Here is a 27306-nt window from a genome sequence, read left to right as displayed (position 1 = left end):
AAAAAAAAAAAAAAAAAAAAAGCTCAGGTGAGGATTTTAAAAAATGGGCAAATGATTTGAGCAGATACTTCCTAATGGGAGAAAGTACAGATGACTGACAAGCACATGAAAAGTGCTCAACATCAGTCATTAGGAAAATGCCAATCAAAACCATGGGATGCCACTGTCCATTCACTGGAATGGCTAAAATTAAAGAGACTGACTTCCATGTGTGAGCAAAGATGTGGAACAATTGAAATATTTATACACTCTTGGTGGAAATGTAATATGGTACAACCATAGTCTGGCAGTTTCATATTTAACTAAGTATACACCTACTCCATGAACCAGCAATCCCATTTTAGGCATTTTACCAAAAGAAATAAAATAAAAGCATATTTTTGCAAAAACGCTTGTGAAAGAACATTCATGTGAGCTTTCTTACCTCCGACTGTAAACACCCCAAATGTCCATCAGCTTGTGAAGGGATAAACAAACTATTGTATAGTCATGAGTTGGAGTTCTACTCAGCTATAAACAAGTATGTTTAATTTACATGAAGTACTTAAATAGTCCATGGTGAGATCAATCAGATCAGAGGTTGCCTCTGAGAATAATGTGTGTGTCTGTGTGTTGACTACAAAGGGGCATGAGGGAACTTTCTGGGGAGGTTAAAATGTTACGCGAGGTCTGTCTGGAAAAAGTACAGGCCTTGTTAATATAACAAGAATGGTTTGCGTGACATTGATGTAACCTGGCAGCCAAGGAGAATGGACTGGAATGGGCATGTGTGAACAAGGATGGCTTCACTGTACTAGTAAGTGAGGGTGGTAAATGCTGTTGAGTGAACATGTGTACTGTGTGGCTGTCACATTCAAAATGACTGAGCCAGTAGAGCAATGAATTTGCATCGAATTTTGTGTTAAGCTTAAACATTCCTCTGTGGAAATTATTTGGGTGATTTAGAAGCCCACGACTATGGGCAACTTGTGTTTGGCAGCTTCATCATGACAACGCACCCTCTCATGAATCATGTCTCATGCAGAGTTTTTTGATAAAACATCAGGTCACCCAGGTGGCTCAGCCCTCCTATAGCTCAGATTTGGCACCATGCAACTTCTGGATTTTCCCAAAACTAAAATCACCTTCGAATGGGAAAAGATTTCAGACCATTAATGATATTCAGGAAAATGCGATGGGGCATCTCATGGCAATTGAGAGAACTGTATGAGGTCCCAAGGTGCCTACTTTGAGAGGGGCAGAAGCATCATTGTCCTATGTACAAAGTTTCTTGTATCTTGTATCTTCTTCAATAAATGTATCAATTTTTTATATTACACTGCTGGGTACCTTTTGGACAGACCTCGTATATCTTAATAGGGATGTGGGTTATCCTGGTGTGTGCATTTGTCAAAATTCATTGAATGGTATACACTTAAGATTTGTGTATTTCACTTTGTAAATATCACTTAGAAAAAGATCATAAAGAAGAAAACAAGACATGGATTATAGTTTCCAGGGATGAAACCTCCCAGGTGTAATTGCAGTGAGTTGGGTACTATAGAGCAGTAGTTTGGATTTACAGTTGCAATTGATGACCTCTGGGATCCCTTATTGGGAATTGCCATGGAAGCAAGTGGTCTCTCTCTGGCAAGAAAACCACTTTCATTGACCTGATCAAAGAGCTACTTCTTTCAGTTTAGGGAGAGCCTATAGTTCAACTGGAATACACAAGAGCTACTATTCTTGCTTTGCTCTTAAAATATGGGAACAGACACTAGGCAACTGACTATGAAGTGAGAAATTTCCAGGTGGAGCCTAAATCACTCTGGTTCTCCTTGGCTCTACTCCTGTGCTCTATGCCTCCCAGTTTACTGTTCTCTCTCACTTTGAACAAAGCAATTGTTAGACTTCTAATTTTCCTGAGGACTTTATATTATGATCAGCCCAAACACAAAGAGGGAGAAAGATCTTATTGTTGGGTAATTATTTTCAGTAATTATTAGGGCTGGAGAGTATGAAATGACTTGCAATGTTTGTGGCTTAATAGCATGACTCTCACTTATTTGCAACTCCTTTTCAGTGCAAAAGTTCATAGTCCTACATGGATACTCATTAAATCAAGACAACAGAAATAGCTTTCTGAGAAATAGGTGGACTCATGAGAGATGCAGCCCAGGAGATAATGTGACCAATTTAGACACTACTCTCTTTATCTTTGAGGTTTTTTTTTCTTAACGCCATGGCTGCTAATAAATGATCTAAGATGTTCTCTTTGTAGTGCAATTTTTCTCCTGCTTGTTCTTGAAGGGAAGCCAAAAGGTCAAGAAACTAGGCGAGTTCAAAGTAATGTAGGGAATACACACTGTGATTATAATGTCAGGTTGGTAAATTTCAGATTGGAGTCATCAGAAGCTGAATTTCTGGGGGAGAAGGAGATACTGGATTAACCCCAGTATTTTCTGATGGATGTAAAGAATGATTCTGTTAATCTTTATTGTATTTTTTTCCATTATCATTTGGTCCCCTTATACCCATTCCCCAGCAATATCTGCACTGTTGTCCATATCCATGAGTCCTTTTTCCTTTTTGCTCAATCCCTCTAGAGTGCTTCTTTCTATGCAATGTGACAGTCAGTGTTTGCATTGACAAGATCAAAGAAATTGCCTTGAAAGTGATGCATGTTGATAGTCCAGTGACATGGGGGTCCTGATATGGCCATTCTGGTAGCCCTTCTGTCTATTATTACCTATATTGACTACAACTGCCTTTCTTTTGAGTCATAAGATACCAAATGTTTACAATCAACATCTAGAGAGAGCACTAAGAATCAGAAACTATGAGTTCTAGGCCTGGGCCTCTCACTAACTAAATGTATTACTTAAAGATTCCAATGACATATTTGACAGAACTAGAACATATATTCCAAAAATTCATATGGAACCAAGAAATGCCCTGCATAGCAACAGCAATCCTGATAAAGAAGAACAAAGTTGGAAGAATTGAAGTATAAGACCATAGTAATCAAAACAGCATGGAACTAACATAAAAACAGGCACATCAATGAATGGAACAGACTAGAGAGCCCAGAAATAAACTCACACCTTTATAGTTAATTAATATTCAGCAGAGGAAGCAAGCACATACTATGGACTAAAGATAGTTTATTCAATACATGGTGTTGGGAAAATTGGAGAGATACATGCAGAAAAATGAAAATAGGCCACCTTCTTATACCACACACAAAAATAAACTCAAAATGGATTAAAGACTTAAATGTTAGACCTGAAACCTTAAAATTGTAGAAGAAAACATAGGCAGAAAAATCTTGGACATTGCTCATAGCAAAATTTTATCATATATAGCTCCCCAGGCAAGGGAAAAGGGAAAAAAATGGAACTACATTAAAGTAAAAATGTTTTGCACAGCAAAGGAAAACATCAATAAAATAAAAAGACAACTCACAGAATGGGAGAACATATTCTCCAATACATCTAATAAGGGGTGAATACCCAACTTTATAAAGAACTTACAAAACTCAACACCAAAAACAAACAAACAACCCAATTTAAAAATGGACAATGAACCTGAATAGACACTTCTCCAAAGAAGACATACAGAGGGCCAATAGACATGAAAAGATGTTCAAGTTCACTAATCATCAGAGAGATGCAAATTAAAACCATAATGAGATATCATCTCACACCTATCAGAATGGTTATCATCAAAAAATCAACAAACAACAAGTGCTGGCGAGGATATGGAGAAAGGGGAACACTTTTGCACTGTTGGTGGGAATGCAGATTGATGCAATCACTGTGGAAATCAGTATGGAGTTACCTCAGAAAATTAAAAATAGATCTGCCTTTTGTCCCAGTGATCCCATTTCTGGGAACATATGCAAAGGAACCCAAAATACTAATTCAAAAGAACGTAAGCACCCCTATGTTCATTTCAGTGTTATTTACAATCACCGAGATATAGCAGCAGCCCAAGTGTCCATCAGTAGATGAGTGGATAAAATATAGGACATTTAGACAATAGAATACTACTCAGCCGTAAAAAAGAAGAAAAATTTACCCTTTGCAACAGTATGGATGGAACTGGAGAACATTTTGCTAAGTGAGAGAGGCCAGTCAAAGAAAGACAAATACCATATGATTTTACCCAATATGTGAAATCTAATGACAAAAAATGAACTAACAGGCAAAATAGAGACACACTCACAGAGAGAGAGCAGGATGACAGTCAAGGTGGGATGAGGTTAGGGGGAGGAGGAATGAAGCAAAAAGGACTCATGGACATGGATAAAAGTGTGGTGATTATGGGAGGAGTGGGGGTATAAGAGGAGTAAATGGCAATGGAAAAATACAGTAAAAATTCAAAATAAAAGAAATAACCTTCTATGTCTTAGTCTCATTATTTAGCATGTGGAGAGGGTAAGATTTCTCTTGCCTACTCCTTCTCAGGTCATTGTGAGGAGAAACATAGAGTAATATGTGGCAAAAATACTTCATGTGAACACATACAAGCTGGTATCGTCTCTGTGAAGTGTTTGTCACATATACACTGTGTACATGAACAAGCAATGACGATGGCTTATGAACTGGTTATTCATGTTGGAATTGGGTGTAAATATTTATGTGGAAAATAACTGGAATAAAATTGTTTAGCCATGGCTTGAGCTAATTGCCTTCCAGTATACATCTGTGAGCCCCTGGAGGTGTAAATGCAATTCTATTGCCAGATGGGCTCTAGGATTTGAATGGCCAACATCCAAAGAGCTGCCAGTGGTTGTTTGCATGTAGTAGAGGAGTCATGCTACATGCATATTCTATTTTATCTCTCTTGAGCATGTTGTAAAAATGTAATTTCATCTAGGGAAACAGGAAGAAATCTACATGTCAACTGGAACAGTTTGATGACTGGGTGAATAAGACAGACACTTAGATAAGGGGGTGCACCCATCCTTGTGTCAAAGGAGTTGGTAAACTCTTCTACTCAGCTTGATTGGAAGTTGGGGATGCTAGTTAACCAAATCCTTTGCCTAATAGATAGATTCCACATGCATGGAAGATGCATGCTTAAAGGAATCAGCACATAACACACTATACTTACTACTGAATTATACGCCATACAATCGAAAGTGTCTTGTTAATCATGAAGTACTTTGGGATCTTGCAGCTTCTCCAGCAACCACATGGACTTAGGTTATCACTACAGTGTAGAAAATATCACCTTACATTTATAACTTGCTTTGGAGTCTGCGTGTATTGTAGAGCACTTTATAGTGTCCCTTCTCTCAACTTGATTTTGAGTGTAACAGCAACCTGGAGCAATAGGTACTGTAATTTTTTACATTTTACTGATGGGAAACAGTTCATAGAGGGTGAGGTGACTTGCCACATGGACACAAAGCTAGAAAGGAGAATCGCCAGGACTTGATCCCAGATGAGATGGCAGTGAGAAGAGTCCTGGGGGCTAGTGTGCATAACAAACCTATTTCACCTGTATTACAGACTGTGTAGAAAATACGTTGGTACTTTAACAGAACACATGTTTTCCTAAAGAACAGGGAAAATGATTACTCTTGGTTTTGACATTTGGTTAATATTAGGTGTTAAATAAGCACTATTATCATTATACCAAGGCATTTTACTAAGCTCTAGTAACTTCATTCCCTCCACCCTCTCTACCTCCCTGCTCAGCCCCATCTTCTCTAAGAGTGAGTACAAGTGTATTTAGAAAAAAGCTGACCAGCTGCTTATGCTGGTCCATTCAGGCATTTGGGACTGTCCCAGAAATAGAAGGGAAGTAAAAGCCACATTGAGTGCTCCTTTGTGAGTTTCATCATCTGTAAATGGTTGAACGCCATCTGTCCAAATAAAGGAAGAAGTGCTTACAGAGTACATTTCTGAATCAACAGTGAAAAGTGAAAAATAGTATTGGCAATGTCACAGACTAATTGAGAAATCAGCAATGGCAAAAAAGCAGGACTATATTCAGTTCATACTGAGTTCACTGAAGATGTACATACACTTACCCAATGGTTCTAAATATGTTACAGGCATTGGAATGGATTCTTGGTTTATCTCATAATCATAAAAACTTCAGTAAATCTAAGTGCGTGTTTAGCAGCCCTCCCAGGACTGTACCCATAGTTGTTACTCACGAAGTCTTTCATTAATGCATGCATCAAATGGTTACCACTAAATATTTAGAAAAAATTTATTCCTCCATAGAATAGGCACACAAGAGACTTACAGTAATATCCATGTAGGAAATTGAACCGATGAAGCATTTTCCCTAATGGGAGATTAGATGTCTACTGTACTACAAAGGAAAGGAATTCTCTAACCGAGTCTGCATGTGCCACAGCTCTTGGGACTTGACTTTGGGGCCACTGGTATGTTTGGGAATGTCACTAGAGGTTGCTTCATTTCTTGGATTTCTAAACCAATATGTGAGATTCTGAAGAGAAGTGCAGGGGGTAAAAAAAAAAAAAAAAGGAACCTTGTCTCAGGTGGTAAAAGACAAGCTCATGTAAAATTACTTTTTTTTCAAGTCTGATGTTTCCAAAACCTTCAGCAGCAGCAAATGCAGCCTTTGAGAGGAATTGTGTTCAGGTTCTGTGATTCACTAGTGACAGACAACATACTGAAAATATAACAAATTTGGAATATTCTCTTTGTGGCTGGCAGTCTCCAGAGAGCTGAGGAAAAAGCAAATCCCTCACTATCAATATGAATTTTTATGGGGCCTACCCAGAAGCAAATTAACCAAAAATCAAGTCTCTATGGAAGAAAAAGAATATGGCAGAGAAAAAAGGATTCACTTCTACAGCCAGCCATTCAGCCTTCTAACTTAGCATTTCCTGTTTCTATTTACATGCGAGGAAAGCTGGATGTATTTAGGGTTATAACACTACAGTAGTATTGCTAAAACATTTCTTGATGCAGATGGATTCTGCCAATGACGAAAATGTGTAGCAAGCACAGGTAATGTTTATGGATGCTGTTAACTTTCTAGCAGTGCTTATTACAACATTTCATTGCCTTCTAAAATGAGTTGGACATTATCATGTGCTCAGGTTACATGTGAAACAAATTTTTTTCCCTTGAGGAATATTGACAGCTAGACTGAGAAGAAGAATGACTAAAAATCTCTTAGAGATTTGCATGCTCATAAGCACAAATAAAGAATATTTGACTGTGCCTTAACTTTGAAAAAGGCAGCCTAGTAAGAGGTAAAACCCTGGGAAAGAAATTGAGCATTTCTGGTTCATGTGGGATTGTGAATTTTACTCACTAGCGTGAATATTATAGACAAATTTTGTGTATAATGTGCTTTCCACACCAGATCCTCAGTTGAGTATCTCAGCTGGGTTTTGCTTTAATTTGTTAACTTACAAAGTTAAACACAGGTCTAAGGTAGTCACAAAGACTGTTAACCCAGAGAAGCATCTTAGACCAATTTCTGTATGTTTGTGAGAGCCACTTCAGATGGCTATCAGAGACTGGAGAGATGTGGGAGCCTGGGACTGAAATGTGAAAAGAAGAAGGCAGTGGAATGCTTCAAGAGCCCCATGAGACTCCAATAAATTGCTCAAAACGATTACCTCATAGATTACTCAGAGTGAGATTTTCAATGAAATCTAAAGACAAATGCCAGCTAGACTTCAGTAATGCCTCTGATAGATGGCTCAATCTGTTTGCTTTACTTGAAAAGAAGATCATGAAATCCCCTTCTTCCCATTGCTTGTTGATTATAGTGCTCCCAGGCATTTCAAAGGCAATATATAATCCAAGGGATATAACATGACATTTAATTACAACATCAATACCATTCAGAATCACTTTGATTTTTCTTTCATATTTGCTCAAGGTCTTGCCACATGTTGGCCATCACTTACTCAGGCTATTTGAAAATATTTTTTTCATTGCAACTCCCACATCTAGAAGATCATATTGCTAAGCCTAGGGATGTTAGGTTGATATAATATCCCCAGCACCAAAATAACAACTCCTCTTTGTGTCTTTTGTGGCACTCAAATACCAAAAGCTTGACACTTCATGAAAGTGTTAAACTAAGGTGGCATGCTAGTTGCACGAAAGTAATTGATCCATGAAATATACATCTTAGTTAGCAATGTGGTTTCGTACATCAAATTCATGCTAAGATTATTACTTTATGAGCAATAAATATGCTAGAATATTTTATTAGAAAGAGCAGGAGAGACTGCTTGAAATATGTATTTAAAGGTGATGACAAGAACAACCAACTGGCAGCTGGTTTGCCATTGCCCATTTATCTCCAAGTGACCATTTGGCAAAGGGGCTTAATCTCTCCTCTCACAGACATACATCATACAGAGGAGGTATAGAGTTTTTTTTTTGTTTTGTTTTGGTTTTTTTTTTTACTGTGTGATTGCCTCTCACTCGTGCCCCCAACTGGGGACCTGACGTGCAACCTAGTAATGTGCCCTGACTGGGAATCGAACCAGCGACACTTGGCTCACAGGCCGATGCTCAATCCACTGAGCCACACCAGCCAGGTAGGTATAGAGTTTTATATCAACAATTACTTATTCTTGGAGCAAATAGTTTCAACCAAAGGACAGTTGCAGTGAAAAGTAGTTAGTTTCCTTTTCCTCTATGAATAAACCCCAGGGAGCCACTTGGATTTTTGCTATTCCAAATTAAAGGCCAACTAGCTATTTGTTTTCATTAATATCCTTTCCAGGATCTATGAAAATCTGCTGGAGAATGAAAACTTTCTGAGACTTAATACATTTAGAAGAACAAGTTTGTGTTCTAATTCAGAAAACTTCTTGACTCCTTGTTACCTGTTTGCCATGAAATTTGCCAAAACAGTTGCTGGATGTTGGGAGGAGAAAGCAACCCAATTGTTAAATAGTATTAAGAGCCTTTCACACATTCCTTTGAATTTCCTCATTGGTGACAGATGTTTGTCCTCTGAGAACAGGCTATATTTGAACAAATAGCTAAGAGTCATTAGATCCCACACTGGTGAATAAGGTGGATGATCTTGCTCAGCAACGAATGTTTTGGATTTAGAAATGAGCTGTGTCTCTCTGGTGAGGAGACAAATTTTCCTCTGTAGCTTCCAGGTGAGGTTTGGAGGTAGTTCAGATTTAAAAATAGCTGCAGAAATATTGGAGCAATTTTTTTGTGTGTGGATTGTGTTCCTTTAACTTATTTTGTATGTTTTATTGATTATGTTGTTACAGTTGTCCCAATTTCTTTTCCCTTTGCTCCCCTGCTTCCAGCATCCCCTTCCTCCAGCAGTCCCCTCCCCTTAGTTCATGGGCATACAGCATGTATATAAGCTTTTTGACTTTACTTTTTCCTGTACTAATCTTAACATCCCTCTGTCTATTCTGCAACTTCCTACTATGCTTCTTAATTCCTGCACCATTTCCCTTCTTCTCCCCTTTTCCCCCTCCCAGCTTACATCGCTCCACATGCTCCCAATACCTATGATTCTGTTCTCACTCTGGTTGTCTGCTTAGTTTGTCCTTGTTTTTATTTAATTTTTAAAGATTCTCTTGTTGATAGTTGTGATTTTGTTGTCATTTTAATGTTTATAGTTTTAATCTTCTTTTTCTTAAATAAGTTCCTTTAACATTTCATATAATAATGGCTTGGTGATGAACTCCTTCAGCTTTACCTTGTCTGGGAAGCATTTTGTCTGCCTTTGCATTCTAAATGATAGCTTTGCTGGATAGAGTAGTCTTGGTTGTAAGTCCTTGCCTCTGATCATTTGAATATTTCCTGCCAGTCCCTACTTCCCTACAAAGTTTATTTTGAGAAATCAGCTGATAGTCCTACAGGTACCCCTTTTTAGGTGTAACTCTCTTTTCTATTGTTGTTTTTTAGATTCTCTTTTTATCCTTAACCTTTAGAATTTTAATTATGATGTGTCTTGGTGTGGTTGTCCTGGGTCTAGTTTGTTTGGGACCCTCTGTGCTTCCTGGACCTATACGTCTATTTCCTTCCCCAAATTAGGGAATTTTTACTTCATTATTTTTTTCACATAAGTTTTCAACTTCTTGTTCTTCCTCTTCTCCTCTTGAACCCTTATGATTCAGATGTTGGCACATTTAAAGCTATCACAAAGGTTTCTAAGCCTCTCCTCATTTTAAAAATTCTTGTTTCCTCCTACTATATTGGTTGACTGTTCATTTCTTCCTTATGTTCCAATTCATTGATTTGAACCCTGGTTTCCTTTCCTTCACCACTAGTTTTGTGTGGATTTTTCTTCATTTCACTTAGTATAGCCTTCATTTCTTCCCTATCATGCTTAATCTTTTCTGTCAAGCCTGTGAGCATCTTTATCACCAGTACTTTAAACTGTTCATCTGTTAGATTGGCTCTCTCCTCATCTGTTAGGTTAGCTATCTCCTCATCACTTAGTTCTCCCACTGGAACCTTGATCTGCCCCCCCCCTTTAGGGCTGTACTTCTCTCTCTCCTCATCTTGATGCTTTCTGTGTTTGCCTCTGTGACTTAGGTAGAGCTTTTGGATCTGTTATATTATAAGGGACAACCGTAACAACATAATTAATACATATATTGTATGTATTTGTTTTTTTTTTTAAGTATATTTTATTGATTATGCTATTACAGTTGTCCCAAGTTTTTCCCTTTGCCCCCCTCTGCCTGGTATCCCCTTCCCTCTAGGAATCCCCACTCCCTTAGTTCATGTCCATGTGTCATGCATATCAGTTCTTCGGCTTCTCCATTTCCTATACTATTTTTTTAAGTATATTTTATTGATTATGTTGTTACAATAGTTCCAATTGTTCCCCTTTGCTACCCTCCACCCAGCACCTCCCTCCCCCAACAATCCCCCCCAAATCCATGCCCATGATTTATACATACAAGCTCTCCTGCTTCACCCTTTCATATATTCTTCTTTTTTTAATAAATAAATGATTAATTAATTATTTTAATAATAAAAAATAACAATCTCTCCCTCTGTTGTATGTATTTATTAGTGCTGGTGATCCATTTCACAGCATTGTGGCACTGTATGTGGGGGAGGGGTCTGAGAGGGAGCAGTGCCACTTGCCCCACACTTTCTGCTTTTCCAGGCACTTCTCTCCATTCCCATACTAAGCAAGCTGCCTCTTTTCAGAGACTTCCTCCACCCCAACCCTCACTGGCTTTCACAGTCAGAAGCAATGTGGCTCTATTTTCCCCAGTGTTGAAACTGTGCACTGCATGGTCTGGTCTGGGGCTGGGATTGCTTCCCAGGTTTAAAATGTATGACTATGCTTTTTGCCATAGCTGCAGTCCCTGTGCTATAACCCGTAGCCGCACCGCCAGCTGCTGCCACCAAGCACCCCCCCCAGCTGCTGCCACAGCGCTGCCCTTTGTTCTCTCAATCATAGCTCTGCCCCTCCTACCTTTTTGCTTGAATATTTCTTCTTTATTGAACTTTTATGTAGTTTGGTTTTCTTGATCTTCTGGGATTTTTTAGTTTTGAAGTGGTTGTAAATTCTTTCTTAGTTGTGAAGGAGATGCAGCATGTCTACCTATGCCTCCATCTTGACTGGAAGCCCTCATTTTTTTCTTTTTCGGAACAATGTTTATGTCCTTGGGATCAGTTTATATTCTCCCATGGGTGCAACTTAGTGTCATTCACTTGGATACGAAAGTCTTGGTGTCCTGGTGGTTGGTTGAAAAATAGAAACCACATTTTAATTTTTTAAAAGCATTTTATTTATTTATTTTTAGAAAGAAGGAAAGGATGGGAGAAAGAGAGGGCAAGAAACATTGACTTGTTGCTTCTTGTATGCACCCAACTGTGGACTGAACCTGTAACCCAGGGATGTGCCCTCACTAGAAATCAAACTGGAGACCTTTTGCTTTGCAGGATGATGCCCAACCAACTGAGCCACACTGGTCAGGGCACATTTTAATGTGGATTAGAACACCTGGAAGTTTTTTAAAATAATATTTCTCCAATTCTGAAATAATTCTTATTGGCAGCATGAGGAGTGGAAAGTTAATGGACTTTGGAATCAGACAGACCTAGTTCTACTTACTAGCTCTGTTAAGTTTTGACTTACATTTCTTCACCTGTAGGCGGAGTAAACACTATCTTTTTCATGGCAGTTTAAAATTAGTATTAAAAGAAACCATGTACATAAAAGATTTAGTACCATGCCTGGCACATATTAGGGGCTCAATAAATTATAGCAATAATTATCATTACTCTCATTATTGTTACTATGACTACTATTACTATGATTAGAAGACTACTTTGTAAATATCCACTCATAAGATGGCACTGCTCTAGGCAAAGGATATAAGAGTGAAGGAAGAAGAGGCGAGGTTATGGGTAGATGATGAATCTAGGAACATTTTGAAGATAGAGTGTAGGTGATTCAGGCTCACCCATCTCCATCTGTTTTTGAGTTTTCCCTTTTCAAAAGGATATATTTGTTTTTCAGGGAAGTTGGTAATGAAAGATTTCTTTAGAGTTTATTATGCAAATGGTTAGAAGTCAGAAAACCATATCAGTTCTCTTCATTTAGGCTGGAAATACTCAAGACACTTAGACAATTAACTGGCCAGAAATCACCATTACTGCCCCATCAACACACACAGGCTCAATAAGGTGAAATTTTAATCAGAACTGAGTTTTATTTTTTTTCTTCAACCGACTCACTCTATGTTTATCAATTTCATGCTGTTTGATCACTTTTGTCTTGGAGTTTCCCTACCCATTTTACTTCCTGATGAGTTTCACAGTAATGAGGATTTTTGAAGGTAGGCTTTGGGGTTTTAACTATGTATTATAAACATGTTTCATATGCATACAGTGATTCAGTTGATCCACAAGCTTAGTCAGAAGCTCCTGTGGAGTGATTCTAAGAGAGCTACTGATAATAAGGGGAGATGGTTGAGACGAGTAGCTGAAAATTTCCGTGTTTCATTCCTTAGGGGAAGTTGAATATTGCTAAATATCAATTGAAAAGTAATTGGTGGGAAAATGGTTGTCTCATGCACTTCTGCTTCTTTAGACTCCTGCCCTGAAGTAAAGCTCACTAGCATGACCATAAATAAGAAGTTGCTGAAGTCATGTCAATGAAATAGAGGCATGTGTTGAGTGGTGGGCCTGCATTTGAAATGGAAGGCATTGCCGGAGATGCCTGGGGCTGTTGGATTCATGATGCCCCACCAAGGCCCTCTGATGACTGTGAAATCTGCATCTTCTAATGTTTTTTGTGGTAAAAACTACACAATAAATATTAACATCTTAACTATTTTAAGTGTTAATTGTGGATTGCAGGACCAATAAAATGGCATTGGTCCAATAAAGATAGCATAAAGTATATAAAACAAAGTGAAGTCACTCATATCATCTAGGGTCTAGTCAAGGAACGTGTATAAATGACTCATGGACATGGACAATGGGGAGGGATATGATTGTGGGAGAAGGGATGGGCTGGGTGGGGGGAGCAATGGGGGGAAATGGGACAACTGTAATTGAAAAATCAAAAAATAAAAGAAATTATAAAAATCAATCAATCAATCAATCAATCAATCAATAAATAATAAAATAAAATGCCTTTCAGTCAGCAATGACACTTTGGTTCAAGAGGAAAACTACCTAAGTCATTCTAGACACATCTGGCAATGGAACACTCTTAAAATATCTACCCACGTGGTCATGACTGACACATCTGGCAAGGAGACACAGCTAAGATATCTGCACATTTGATCAGAATAGTCATGCCTGCAGGGTGGGACCACCCATAGATAGGTTCCTGGGGAAATTCCACCCTTGCCAGCAACGGTATTAAGCAGAACAGCCATGTACCACCGATAGGATCCTAGATGAACTCCAAACTTGGCATCAGGGTTGTCAAGACATTTATCAAAAAGACCAAGAAGGCATAACTGGAAAGCGGTGTACTCCACTTATAATAGTCCACTTATAATGGTCTGGAGGCAGGTTCCAGACCATTACTGAGATAGTTGACCTCTGCATACAAGAGTGCTGCTCCATGCCATGCTGATCTCCCTTGGCATTGGCTGCTGGAGGCTCTGCCCTGCTGGACAGAGGACTTTTCCTGCCCTGCTGCCCACCTGGTTCCAGAGATCCTTCCTTGCAAGATAATGACAACACTTCTACTTCTACCCACTGTGCTCTCTCCTGGATCTGCAGACTGAGACTCTGGGACTTGGGTTTGTTATCCCCCATTGATTGCTGTGTGTGTGTGTGTGTGTGTGTGTGTGTGTTAAAATTCTCTTATATTGTTAAAGTATAAATAGGATATTCATGCATGTTGATGGTCTACTTTGAGTGAACCTGCATCCAATAAAAAACTAAGTGAATAACATAGTTACTGTGTGTGACTCTTGTCTATACCTTGGTGCTGGGTTGCTCAGCAGACAGCTAGCCAAGCAGCTGCCTGGCTGACTTATAAGAAAGACTATACCAGGAACATATGCTCATGGCAATAGTTCACAGTGTTGTGCAACAGATCCCTAGAACATTTTCCTCTTGCTAAAATGAAACTCTGTATCTGTTAGATAACAACTTCCCATTCCTCCTTCCCTCTAGCCTCTGGCAACCACTATTCTACTTCCTATTTCTATGAGTTTCACTACTTTAGATACCTCATGCAAATTGAATCATACAGTATATTTGTCTTTTTATGTGACTGGTTTATTTCACTTAGCATAATGTCCTCAAGGTTCATTCATGTTGTAGCATACCTCAGAATTTCATTCCTTTTTAAGGCCGAAGGATATTCTATTGTATGGATACACCACATTTCATTTACTCATTCATTGTTGATTGATGTTGGGGTGAATCTTATTTTAAGGAGACATTTCCTCCACTGCTCCTACCTTACATTCCCAAAGACTTTGAGGGCAATTAGGGTAAGTGTAATACAAAGATTGGCAAACTGAAAGAAGAGATATGAACATTACTTATTTAATTCATTATGATTCCTGCTTGCTGAGGGAAACCCATTAGCTATACTATTTTGAAGTATAAGTAAAAAAAAAGTATAAGTCAAAAAATGTCAGGCTCAGAATCTCTAAATCTCAATTTTCATAGATACTAGAGCCCTTCTTTATTACTACCACAATTTCTAGAAAATAATGAACAAGTTTTGAACCTGTGTAAGGTTTAGTTGATAAATAATGTGGGTGAAAACATCTAGCACAAGGGAAAATTATAGAATACTCAACAAATGTTGATTAAAATAATAGTTAATATACTATTAACTATTTAATAAATATAGATTGTGTGCCTTCTATGTGCAAGGCCCTATTGAGCATTTAATATAAAACAGTTGGCAAGTGGGGTGAGGTATAGAACTATCAATCAACATAGCTACTATATCTTGACAATGCCAAAACAAAACTAAGTCAGAAACAAAAATAATAAAGTTTGTTGATTCATGAAGTTCTGCAGTAACTTTTGTTTCAGCATGGGTACAAAGTGTTAGAAAGGAGAGTAGCAAGTTTTATAAAGCAAAAGAGGAAATAGTGAGACAGTCTATGATTGGCAAGCATTCAATTAGTGTGGGAATTTTGGAAGCAGGGAAAACCTTCTAATTGGCCTTCAGGTATACTTGGCAGTCCCTGGTTGGCTGCAGGGAGGAGGAGGTAAGCAAGCATTTTGTGGACATTTCAAAAGAGGAAGGATTATTCAATGTTAAGGGTGTAAGATTGTCTGTGGCCAGCCATTTACTGGAACAAGTGGGGATTAATGGGATGTGTTTTTGTGATCAAACTGTCATCATGGTTCTTATGGTGGAGGGCTGCTGTGGCAGACAGTTCTCAATCATCTCACATGTACCAGGTTCCTTGCATATGTTAAATCATTATAATCAGCAAAACCAAACTGGGAAAGAGAGTTACTCTTGTTATCCTCATTTTAAAATGAGAAAACTGAAGTAAGGAGAGGGTAAATAACTTGTCTGAAGACACATCTGTTAACTAGCAGAGTCAGGACTTGAATACTCTGCTCTGAATCCTTTTGCAATATTATTTAGAAAACATGATCTACAGGAAGAGATGAGAAAAAAAGGACACTGGTTCTGTTATAAAAGAGAAGCTTAAGATGTGTGGTGAAGAGATATTTGATCCTATTAATCAACATTTATTAAGTGTCTTGACATCATATGCTGAATGAGGCTTTTGGGATCTCAAGAGAGAAGTAATAGATTTGTTCTCTCTCAGTGAAAAAAGGAGAATTTTGTGACTTTCCCCCTTTGGTCATACATTTTCTTCCTATTTTAAGATGATCAGACTGTCTTTTTTCAATAGCAATCACTTTTAAAAGGGAAACTGTTTCTCAGTATCAATTAACGTGCATTGTTACTTTCTCAGAAGTCCCAACAAGAGATTGGAAACCTTTTGGGGCCAGTAAAAAAAAGAAAGGAGTATCTCTCCACTCAGTCATCAAAGCTAGGCTTGGATGGTTTTGATTTTGAATCTGATGGGTGAGAAAGAAAAATAGCACATTTCAAAGTAATGCATGCTGCCAAGTTCAGTTTGGGGCTCTAAAGTCCAGGAGGGAGCCAGTGGGACTTTCTCAGAAAGTTTCTGCCTTCCATTTTCCTTGGACTAAGTAGTGTGGTATAACAAGCACTAAAGAGAAATGAACTCAATTGCTTTTCTGCCCCACTTGCATGTTGTTTCGCAGATTGTTTCTCAGGAAAAGGAAATAAGTTTCATTATGGAAACACCCAAACCCACAACTCTCAACCACAACTTTAAAACAAGGGATTCAAAGATATAGTCAAAGTATCATCCGGAATTCTATGCAATGACATTTCTTCCCTTCTCTTCCCTTTCTCCACATGCGGCCAGGTACTACTCATTTTCCCTTTGTATCTACCAGCATTGCCACCATTTCTTTCTGACAACCTATTATAGATATATGACTATGCAAGAGCTTTAGGAAGACAGGGAGATATCCATTTTTACAATTGTCACACATGCAGGAGGATAATAAAAAGTCTGATTATCAGAGCTACCTTTTTTGAATGTTCACCATATCCTAGGAAGAACATGTGTCTTTAAAAAAAAGATTTTATTTATTTATTTTTAGAGAGGGTGAAGGGAGGGGGAAAGAATGGGAGAAAGAGAAGGATAGAAATTCAATGTATGGTTGCCTCTTGCATGCCCCCAAACAGGGACCTGGCCTGCAACCCAGGCATGCATCCAACTGGGAATCAAACCAGCAACCCTTTTATTTACAGGCTGGCTCTCAATCCACTGAGCCACACCAGCCAGGGCTCCACTGTGCTTAATGTTTTGTTTTGTTTTTCTTTCTGTCTCCCGGTGGATCTTTGAGAGATGTGATGATCAGGCAGAGGCCGAAGGCACTACCTCAATCTGGGCCTGTCTGTTCTGAATGGTCAGTTTCACTGTAATCCTCAGACCTTACCAATCACCTGTTGCTTGGGAGATGTCATCACCAGCCTTTTTTGGGGATAGACCTGAGGGGCCATTCTTGGGGGCGAGGGCAGATGTGGCACCGACTTCCCCACTGGTGCACCTCAGGTATACAACTTTCATCTCATTGGGGTTGAATTTCAGTGGCATGGTGGAGGCAGCTGGTGTCAGATGAACCCAGATTCAGGTCCACTGAAGAAAGCTGCATCTATGCCTCCTGTGAGCCAAAAGCTTCAGTGCATTTTATTTAGTTATTTATTTTATTATTTATTTATTATTATTTTTTAATTTATTTTTTTATTTTTATTTTTTTTTATTTTTGGTTTTTCAATTACAGTTGTCCCCTTTTCCCCCAATTTCTCTCCCCCACCCAACCCACCCCCTCTCCTGCGATCATATCCCTCCCCGTTGTCCATGTCTATGAGTCATTTATACGGGTTCTTTGACTAAACCCTTCCCTTACTTATCCCCCTTCTCTCCCTCTCCCCTCCCCCCTATTGACTGCTATTCTGCTCTTTGTTCTATTTAGTTCCTTTGTTTGTGTTGTTCTTTAGTTTCCTGTATTAGGTGATATCATATGGTATTTTTCTTTCTTTGCCTGGCTTATTTCACTAAGCATAATTCTCTCTAGTTCCATCCATGTTGTTGCAAATGGCAGGAGTTCCTTCTTTCTTTCTGCTACATAGTATTCCATTGTGTAAATGTACCACAGTTTTTTGATCCACTCATCTACAGATGGGCACTTAGGTTGTTTCCAGCACTTAGCTATTGTAAACAGTGCTGCAATGAACATAGGGGTGCATAAGTTCTTTTGAATTGGTGTTTCAAGATTCTTCGGGTATAATCCTAGTAGTGGAGTCACTGGTTCAAAAGGCAGTTTCATTTTTAATCTTTTGAGGTAATTCCATACTGTTCTTCATATCGGCTGCACCAGTTTGCATTCCCACCAACAGTGCAGTAGGATTCCCGTTTCTCCACATCCTCGCCAGCACTTGTTGTTTGTTGATTTGTTGATGATGGCCATTCTGACTGGTGTAAAATGATATCTCATTGTGGTTTTTATTTGCATCTCCCTGATGGCTAATGATGTTGATCATTTTTTCATGTGTCTATGGACCTTCTGTATGTCCTCTTCGGAAAAGTGTTTGTTCAGGTCCTTTGCCCATTTTTTAATTGGGTTGTTTGTTTTCTTGATGTTGAGTCGTATCAGCTCTTTATATATTTTAGAAATCAGTCCCCTGTCTGTGATGTCATTGGCAAATATGTTTTCCCATATGGTTGGTTTCCTTTTCATCTTGCTGATGTTTTCTTTTGCTGAGCAGAAACTCTTTAGTTTGATGTAATCCCATTTATTTATTTTTTCCTTTATTTCTCTTGCTTTAGGAGATGTATCCGTGAAGAAATTGTTACGTGAGATATCTGATATTTTCTTGCCTATGTTTTCCTCTAGGACTTTTATGGTGTCATGGCTTACATTTAAGTCTTTGATCCATCTTGAGTTTATTCTCATGTGTGGTGTAAGTTGGTGGTCTAGTTTCATTTTTTTTCAGGTCCCTATCCAGTTCTCCCAGCACCATTTGTTAAAGAGGCTCTTCTCACTCCATTTTATGTTCCTTCCTCCTTTACCAAATATTAGTTGACCATAGAGGCCTGGGTTTATTTCTGGACTCTCTATTCTGTTCCACTGATCTATATGTCTATTCTTAGGCCAGTACAAGAATGTTTTGATTATTGTGGCTTTGTAGTATTGTTTGATATCTGGTGTTGTGATTCCTCCTGCTGTGTTCTTCTGTCTCAAGATTGCTTTTGCTATTCAAGGTCTTTTTTGGTTCCATATGAATTTATGGAGTATTTGTTCTAGGTCTGTGAAATATGTCATTGGTATTTTAATAGGGATTGCATTGAATCTGTAAATTGCTTTGGGTAGTATGGCCATTTTGATGACGTTGATTCTTCCCATCCAAGAACATGGTATTTGCTTTCATTTTTTTGTATCTCCCTTAATTTCTTTCTTCAATGTTATGTAATTTTCAGAGTACAGGTCTTTTATCTCTTTGGTTAAGTTTACTCCTAGGTACTTTATTTTTCTTGTTGCTATAGTAAATGGTATTTTCTTTTTTGTCTCTGTCTCTGCTATTTTATTGTTGGTGTACAGAAATGCCTGAGATTTCTGTATATTTATTTTGTACCCTGCGATTTTGCCAAATTCACTTATTATACCGAGTAGTCCTTCAGTGGAGTTTATAGGGTTTTCTAGATATACTATCATGTCATCTGCATATAATGAAAGTTTTACTTCCTCTTTCCCAATTTGGATGCCTTTTATTTCTTTTTCTTGTCTGATTGTTGTGGCTAGGACTTCCAACACTATGTTGAAAAGGAGTGGAGAGAGTGGACAACCTTGTCTGGTTCCTGAATTCAGGGAGAATGCTTTCAGATTTTGTCCATTGAGTATGATGTTGGCCTCAGGCTTCTCATATATAGCCTTGATTATGTTAAGGTATGCTCCCTCTATTCCCATTTTGCTGAGTGTTTTCATCATAAATGGGTATTCTACTTTATCAAATACTTTTTCTGCATCTATTGATATGATCATGTGATTTTTGTCTTTCATTTTGTTTAGGTGATGTATTATATTTATTGATTTGCGAATATTAAACCATCCTTGCATCCCTGGAATGAAGCCCACTTGATCATGATGTATGATCTTTTTGATGTATTGCTGGATCCTGTTTGCCAATATTTTATTGAGGATTTTAGCATCGATGTTCATCAGTGATATTGGCCTGTAGTTTTCTTTCTTTGTTGTGTCTTGACCTGGTTTGGGGATTAGGATAATACTGGCTTCATAGAAAGAGTTTGGGATTTTCCCTTCTTCTTGGATTTTTCAGAACAGTTTGAGGAGGATAGGAGTTAGTTCTTCCCTGAATGTTTTGTAAAATTCGCCTGTGAAGCCATCCAGTCCAGGGCTTTTGTGTGCAGGGAGATTTTGGATTACTGTTTCAATTTCCTTCTTTGTTATTGGTCTGTTGAGACTTTCCACTTCTTCTTGATTCAGTTTTGGAAGGTTGTATGTTTCTAGAAATTTGTCCATTTGTTCTAGATTGTCAAATTTCTTATAATATCGTTGTCTGTAGTAATTTCTAACTATCATTCGTATTTCTGTGGTATCAGTCGTGATTTCTCTTTCATTTCTGATTTTGTTTATTTGGTCTTCTATCTTTTTTTCTTGATTAGACTGGCTAGAGGCTTTTCGATTTTGTTTATTTTTTTGAAGAACCAGCTCCTAGTTTTGTTGATCTTTTGGATTGTTTGTTTAGTCTCTATGTCATTTAGTTCTGCTCTGATCTTGATGATTTCGTTCCTTCTTCTTGCCCTAGGCTTTGTTTGTTGTTGTTGTTCTAGTTCTTATAGCATTATGGTTAGGTTTTTTATTCGAGATTCTCTAACCTTTTCAGATATGCCTGTATTGCTATGAACTTCCCTCTCAGGACTGCTTTTGCTGTGTTCCACAGGTTTTGGGCTGTTGTGTGCTCATTATCATTAGTTTCTAGAAATTTCTTGATTTCTTCTTTGATGTCATTGTTAACCCATTCATTATTTAATAGCATGTTATTCATTCTCCATGAGTTTGGGTGTCTTTGATTTTTTTTCTCTGAGGTTGATTTCTAGTTTCAAGGCATTGTAATCTGAAAAGATGCTTGATATGATTTCAATTTTTTTGAATTTGTTGAGGCTTGTTTTGTGTCCTATCATGTGGTCTATCTTTGAAAATGTCCTATGTGCATTTGAAAAGAATGTATATTTTGCTTCTTTGGGGTGGAAAGTTCTATATATATCAGTTAGATCCATGTGGTTTAGTGTGTTCTTTAATGCTTGTATATCCTTGGTGTTTCTTTGCTTAGATGATCTGTCTATTATTGATAACGGAGTGTTGAAGTCCCCTACTATGAGTGTGTTGTTGTTGATATGCTTTTTGTGGTCTTCTAGTATTTGCTTTATGTATTTGGGTGCTCCTATGTTGGGTGCATATATGTTTATCAAAGTCATATCTTCTTGATGGATTGTTCCTTTAAGTATTATGAAATGTCCTTCTTTGTCTCTTTTTATTGCCCTTACTTTGAAATCCATTTTGTCTGATATGAGGACTGCTACTCCGGCTTTTTTTTCCAGTCCGTTTGCTTGGAATATTTTTTTATATCCCTTTACTTTCAGTCTGTGTAAGTCTTTTGCTTTGAGGTGTGTTTCTTGTAGACAGCAAATATGTGGGTCTTGTTTTCTTATCCATTCCGTTACCCTATGTCTTTTAATTGGAGCATTTAATCCATTTACATTTAAGGTTATTATTGACGTGTACTTATTCATTGCCCTTTGTACCTCTGTTCCTCTCCTGTCTTGTTCTTTTCTTATTTTTTCTTAGAACACTTCCTTTAGCATCTCTTGCAATGCTGGTTTGGTGGAGATGTATTCTTTCAGTCTTCCTTTGTCTGAGAAACTCCTTATTTCACTTTCTATTTTGAATGAGAGTCTTGCTGGGTAGAGTATCTTGGTCGTAGGCCTTTGTTTTTCATTACTTGAAATATTTTTGAGCATTCCCTTCTGGCTTGTAATGTTTCTGTTGAGAAATCAGTTGATAGCCTTATCGGAGCTCCCTTGTATGTTATTTGCTGTTTTTCTCTTGCTGCTTTTCGGATTCTCTCTTTGTCTTGAAATGTTGCCATTTTAACTATGATGTGCCTTGGAGTGGGTTTTTGGGAGTTCCTCTTTATTGGAACTCTCAGTGCTTCTTGGACTTGCATAACTTTTTCTCTCATCAGGTTCGGAAAATTTTCTGTCACTATTTCTCCTATCAGTTTTTCAATTCCATGCTCCTTTTCTTCTCTCTCTCTTATTCCTATGATCCTGATATTATTTTTTAATGTTATCCTGTAATTCCCTTACATCTCGTTCATATTTTCTCAATATTTTTTTCATTTTGCTGTATTGTCTGGGAGTTTTTCTCTACATTATCTTCTAACTCACTAATCTGATCCTCTGCTTCGTTTAGTTTGTTTTTGACTGATTCTACTGTGTTTTTCAGTTCAGAGATTTAATTCTTCATTTCTTCCTGGTTCTTGTTGATAGTTTCTATGTCTTTTATTATGCTGGTGTAGTTCTCTGCAAGTTCCCTGTAATTTTCTTGGAGCTGCTGGTAACTTCCTTGGAGGTTGTCATAGTTGATTTTAAGGATGTAGAGTATATTGAGCTTCTTTACCACCATTGTTTTGAATTCCATGTCTGACATTTGGGCTATGTCTATTTCATCTATCTCTCTTTCTGAAGATTCCTCTTTTCTCTTCATTGAGGGGTTATTTTTGCATCTTACCATGTTGGATTCTTTTTGTTTGTTTTTATTTATTTCTTTGTTTTTTTGGGTGGGGGGGCTCTGCTTTGACTTCCCTCCTTTGTGATGTGAGATTCTTTATAGGAGATCTGGGTGTTTCAGTGGTGCAGTCTCTTTGATATCCTGAGGCTGATGTTCTTGAGTTACCCTTTATGTCGTTTGTTTATGCTGTTTGGTTATATTTCAGATGTTCTTTTGTAGGATCTTCCTTCTGGCTACTTGGTTGAGAGTCACCCTATCCACTTTGTCTTGTGTTCTTTTGTGGATATGCTGTTAAAAACATAAACACACAGCCCAGGCAGGAGACCCACACCCTCAAAAAGTATCCCCCACTCTCTATCCCGCTATCGTCAGCCAACGAGCCCGTATTAATATAAATGTAAAGAGATTAGAGCTTTTATACTATAAGAAGAATAGATAAGAGTTGTTTTTGTGGAGGAAAAATATAATTTTTGATAGAGGGGGTGATAGATTAATAATAGTTGAGACTGTGCAAGCCAGTAGGTAATATTTACATTGTATGTTAATAAAAATAGAAGAAAAGGATTGAAAAATGCATAATATAGTAAGAAAGTGGGATTGTATTGTATTGGGTTTATATAGTAATTATATTCTATTATTTAGAGTGATAGGGGGCTAAACTAGACACACAAACAAATAAACAACGATTAAAGAGAAAGGATGAGAAGGAGAGTTTATATGCAACACGTTATAGATAAAGTTTGTTATTCTTTTTGGAAGGGGAGGGAAAAAAAAACCCAAGAAAACCCAAGAAAAGAGAAGAAAGAAAAGAATAAAGAAAGAAAGAAAGAAAAGAAAGAATAAAGAAGAAAGAAAGAAAGAAGAAAGAGAGAAAAAAATTGAAAAAAAAAGGTTGTTTTTACTCCGTTTTAGCCTTCGTGTGTCGCCGCCTTTTTCTGTGTCCACAGCTGGTCTAGTGTGGCTGTTCAGAGGTTCTTTTTTCTTGCAGCACTGGTGTGCGCCCGTGGTTGACAGCATGGCGTGCTCCCTTGCTGCCCACTGGAGCCAGTTGAGGTGTCCTTGAGCGAGAGCCCCTGCACGCGCGGGCGGCCCGAGAGTTTGCCACGCGGTTGGCGCCTATTGTCCCCGGGCTGAGGTGTTTTCGTGCTTGCGTGCCCGTGCCCTTAGTCCCGCTGAGCCGAGCTCCAGGAGTTGGTCTCTCACCTCTTATTTTAAAATTTACTTATTTTAAAATTTATTTTTTAAGTTGTTTCATTACAGTCATCCCATTTCCCCTCCATTGCTCTCCCCTGAAATTACAGTTTTAATGTCTGTCTACCTAACTTGTCCCATGATGGTGGGAGGCAGGGATGCTTGTCTCAGCTACTACTGTGCCCCTAGTGTCGGGTATAAATAATCTATAGATCCAATGATTAGTCACAGTCCTTCCCTGATCTGAGTAAGTTATCTCACTATGTATTTGTACTCTGCTTTTCCCAGCAAGAATTTAAGATCTATATAGCAAGAGTCATGACTTCCAACACTTTGGAATATGTCTATTTCACTTTGCTGGACATAGATGGGCATAAATCAAGCACAGTTCATGATGGCTGTAATCATTGCACACAATTATGTTCCTTCTGACTGGGAATAACTGACATTGAGATTTTGCCTACAATACACGATAGCCAGACATATCTGTGGCCTTGTCTGATTGACAGAATGCTTTGTAATGTATTACATCAAATTGTTGCTGAAGCCATGCTAGTTAACTTAAGAGGAGGTTTAGTAGAGATAGCAAAGTCTGCCAACATGATTTTTGGCCCTTGGCTCTCACCCTGCCCCTGAAAATCCTAGGGTATATAGGAGTGGTTGAAGACTTGCATGAAAGCTTCCAGGTAGTTGGAGGGAGTGGCTATAGAATGAAGTTACCTCCTTAAAATTGCAGTCCAGAAGAGGCCTGGGATTGGGAACCATCTGCCCAGGTTGTGGCTATAGGCACTGTCCTGCCATATGGGCTGTGTCCAAAAAGAGTGCAGATGGTAGAGCTCTAAACAAAATTTCCTCTGGGTCCAGAAAGACATCCTTCTTATGCTGTTACAGGAACAGATGCCAACACAGACTAGTTCCTAATGTAAATGAACCCAAGGACTATGAAGCAAGGTTGTGATTGTACCACTCTTAATTTCCCTAATGATCTGCCCCCATGTGCCATGTGGAGTCAAAAAAAAAAAAAAAGATAGCTTGTGCCAAAAAAAAAAAGATATTGTTGTTGGAAAGACACTAATAAGACTTTCACTTAAGATTTTTTCTTCTTCCCATAGAAAACAAGTAACAAGTAGTAAGTCCATATTTGATTCAGATGACCTTAATATAAGTAATTTTACAAACTATAACCCTTTTGAAAGTGAAAGAAGACACTATTAATAATTATGCTGAACTACAAATATAACTTGGGACTATCCCAAGCAATCTGGGATGTGTATGGTCCTTCCAGCTTTGACCATCATCTTGCACAAGCTATGAAGCTCTCCTGAATCCTGGCACCCAGCAACATGAAATGTTTTAATTGGCTGATAAAATGCAGGTTTAAGAGTGTGAGCAGCAGTCACACAGCCCTGGAACCAACAGATAATGAACATCTGCTGTGTGGGTAGGGCTGTTTTGTTATCCATCAGTCACTCTTTACACACACAGAGGTGTATGAACAAGTAGGGTGAATGGCAGCAGCCTCATTTTCAAATGTAATAATGGTAGTGTACCAGTACTGACCATTTCCTATATGCTAGACATTATGTGAAATCCTTCTCATGCCTTAGGTCATAGTGCACACTTATTTATATTTATGCCTTGCATGTGGAAAGCTTTTGTATTTAGTGATTGCTTGTATATTTACTACTTATTTGATCCTCATAAGAATACAGGGATGTAGGCTTTACTGTTCAAATTACCAGATAAGAAACCAAGGCTCAGAGAGGTAAAATAGCTTGTAAATAACTGCTGGAACTGGAAATTAAATCTAAGTCTCTTAAACTCCAAATTTTTAATTTTGTGATACTATACATGATTAATATATTAATTGGACAAATATTTGCAGATGAGTCCTATGAGCCAAACACTGTGCTAGCTGCTAGCAATATAAACATACATTGGGCAGCAGGCTCAAGCTGTGAGAAAAGACAGAAGCAAATATTCTTTGACTCAAAGAGCTTGCCCTTTAGTGAGAGAGATAGGCACACAAATACAACATTTGAATTTAACGGGCTAGATACTATATTCCATTTATGTAATATTTTTTGAAACATGAAATCCACAATAACATTATATGTTATAGTAATATAACATGAACTATATTTATATATTATTTAAAATTTCTATTTTATAAATAAATGAGTGAGGTATTACAAAGTACTGTTGGAGAATAGCAGAGATGAAGTAGGGAAAGTTTCATAGAGGGGGTAACATTTGAGATAGGCCTTGAAGAGTATCTAGGAGTTTTTCAGGTGGAAAAATGATAGAACCAAGCCCACTCTAGGCAGATGGAATAGACTATGCAAAGGCACAGGGAAGAATAGGACATATTTGGGGGACACCAAACAGTTTGGAGAGTCCTTCTCTATGAGACTGACCCATTGAGTATTTACAGGTTAATTTATGTGATATCTAAGATTTACTTTAAAACACTCCAGAAAAATAAGTGTGTGAGGTGCGGAAGAGAAGAAATAGGTGAAGCAAAAATGGCAGAAAGTAGATAATTTTGAAGCAGGATGATAGCTATAAGGAAATTAATCTTACTATTCTTTCTACTTTTGTGTATATATGAAAAATTTCTTAATAAAAATGTTAAAACAAGAAAAAGAGGAGATTTGGTGTAGTTGGGACAAAGTAAAGGTGAAGGTGAATGTACAGAGGTGAGGCTGATGAATTAGATGGCCTTTGAGGAGGTAGAGAAGACTGAAAAGTCCTTAAGTGCCAGGCTAATAGGTATTAGAAAACCATGAAAGGATATTAACCATGAGATTTAAATATGTATTGTGTATTGTAAAAACATCATTAAATCTGTATAGAGAACTGTAAAATTGTAAGGCAGGGTGGAAGGGTGGGAAAGTGGGTAAGACAAGTCAGGTGAGAGGTGATGGAAGTCTGGACAGTTGAGGAAACAGAGGTTTAAGTTATAGACTTTGGAATTCATTATAAGTGCAATTGGAAGCCATTAAGGGTAAGGGTTTTAGGCAAGGATGTAATATAATATGATTTGCATGTTAAGTGTTCTTACCTCCCCCTACACACACACATTCACACATACACATAGCAAAATGACACCAGGAAAATTTTGGAATTGATGAATAGGCTCGTTACCTTAGATAGGGTGATGGTTTCATGAGTGTGTGCACATGCCCAAACTCATCAAATTGTATAAATTGAATATGTGAAGATTTTGTATATCAATTATACCTCAATAAAGCAGTAAACTTTTGTAAAACAAAGAAGAGTTAGAGTAAATTTGATATAAACCATAATCTCATCT

The sequence above is a fragment of the Furipterus horrens genome, unplaced genomic scaffold (genome assembly GCF_987537825.1).
Source record: "Furipterus horrens unplaced genomic scaffold, mFurHor1.1.pri manual_scaffold_17, whole genome shotgun sequence".
Classification (NCBI taxonomy): domain Eukaryota; kingdom Metazoa; phylum Chordata; class Mammalia; order Chiroptera; family Furipteridae; genus Furipterus; species Furipterus horrens.
This window is presented reverse-complemented; position numbering follows the sequence as displayed.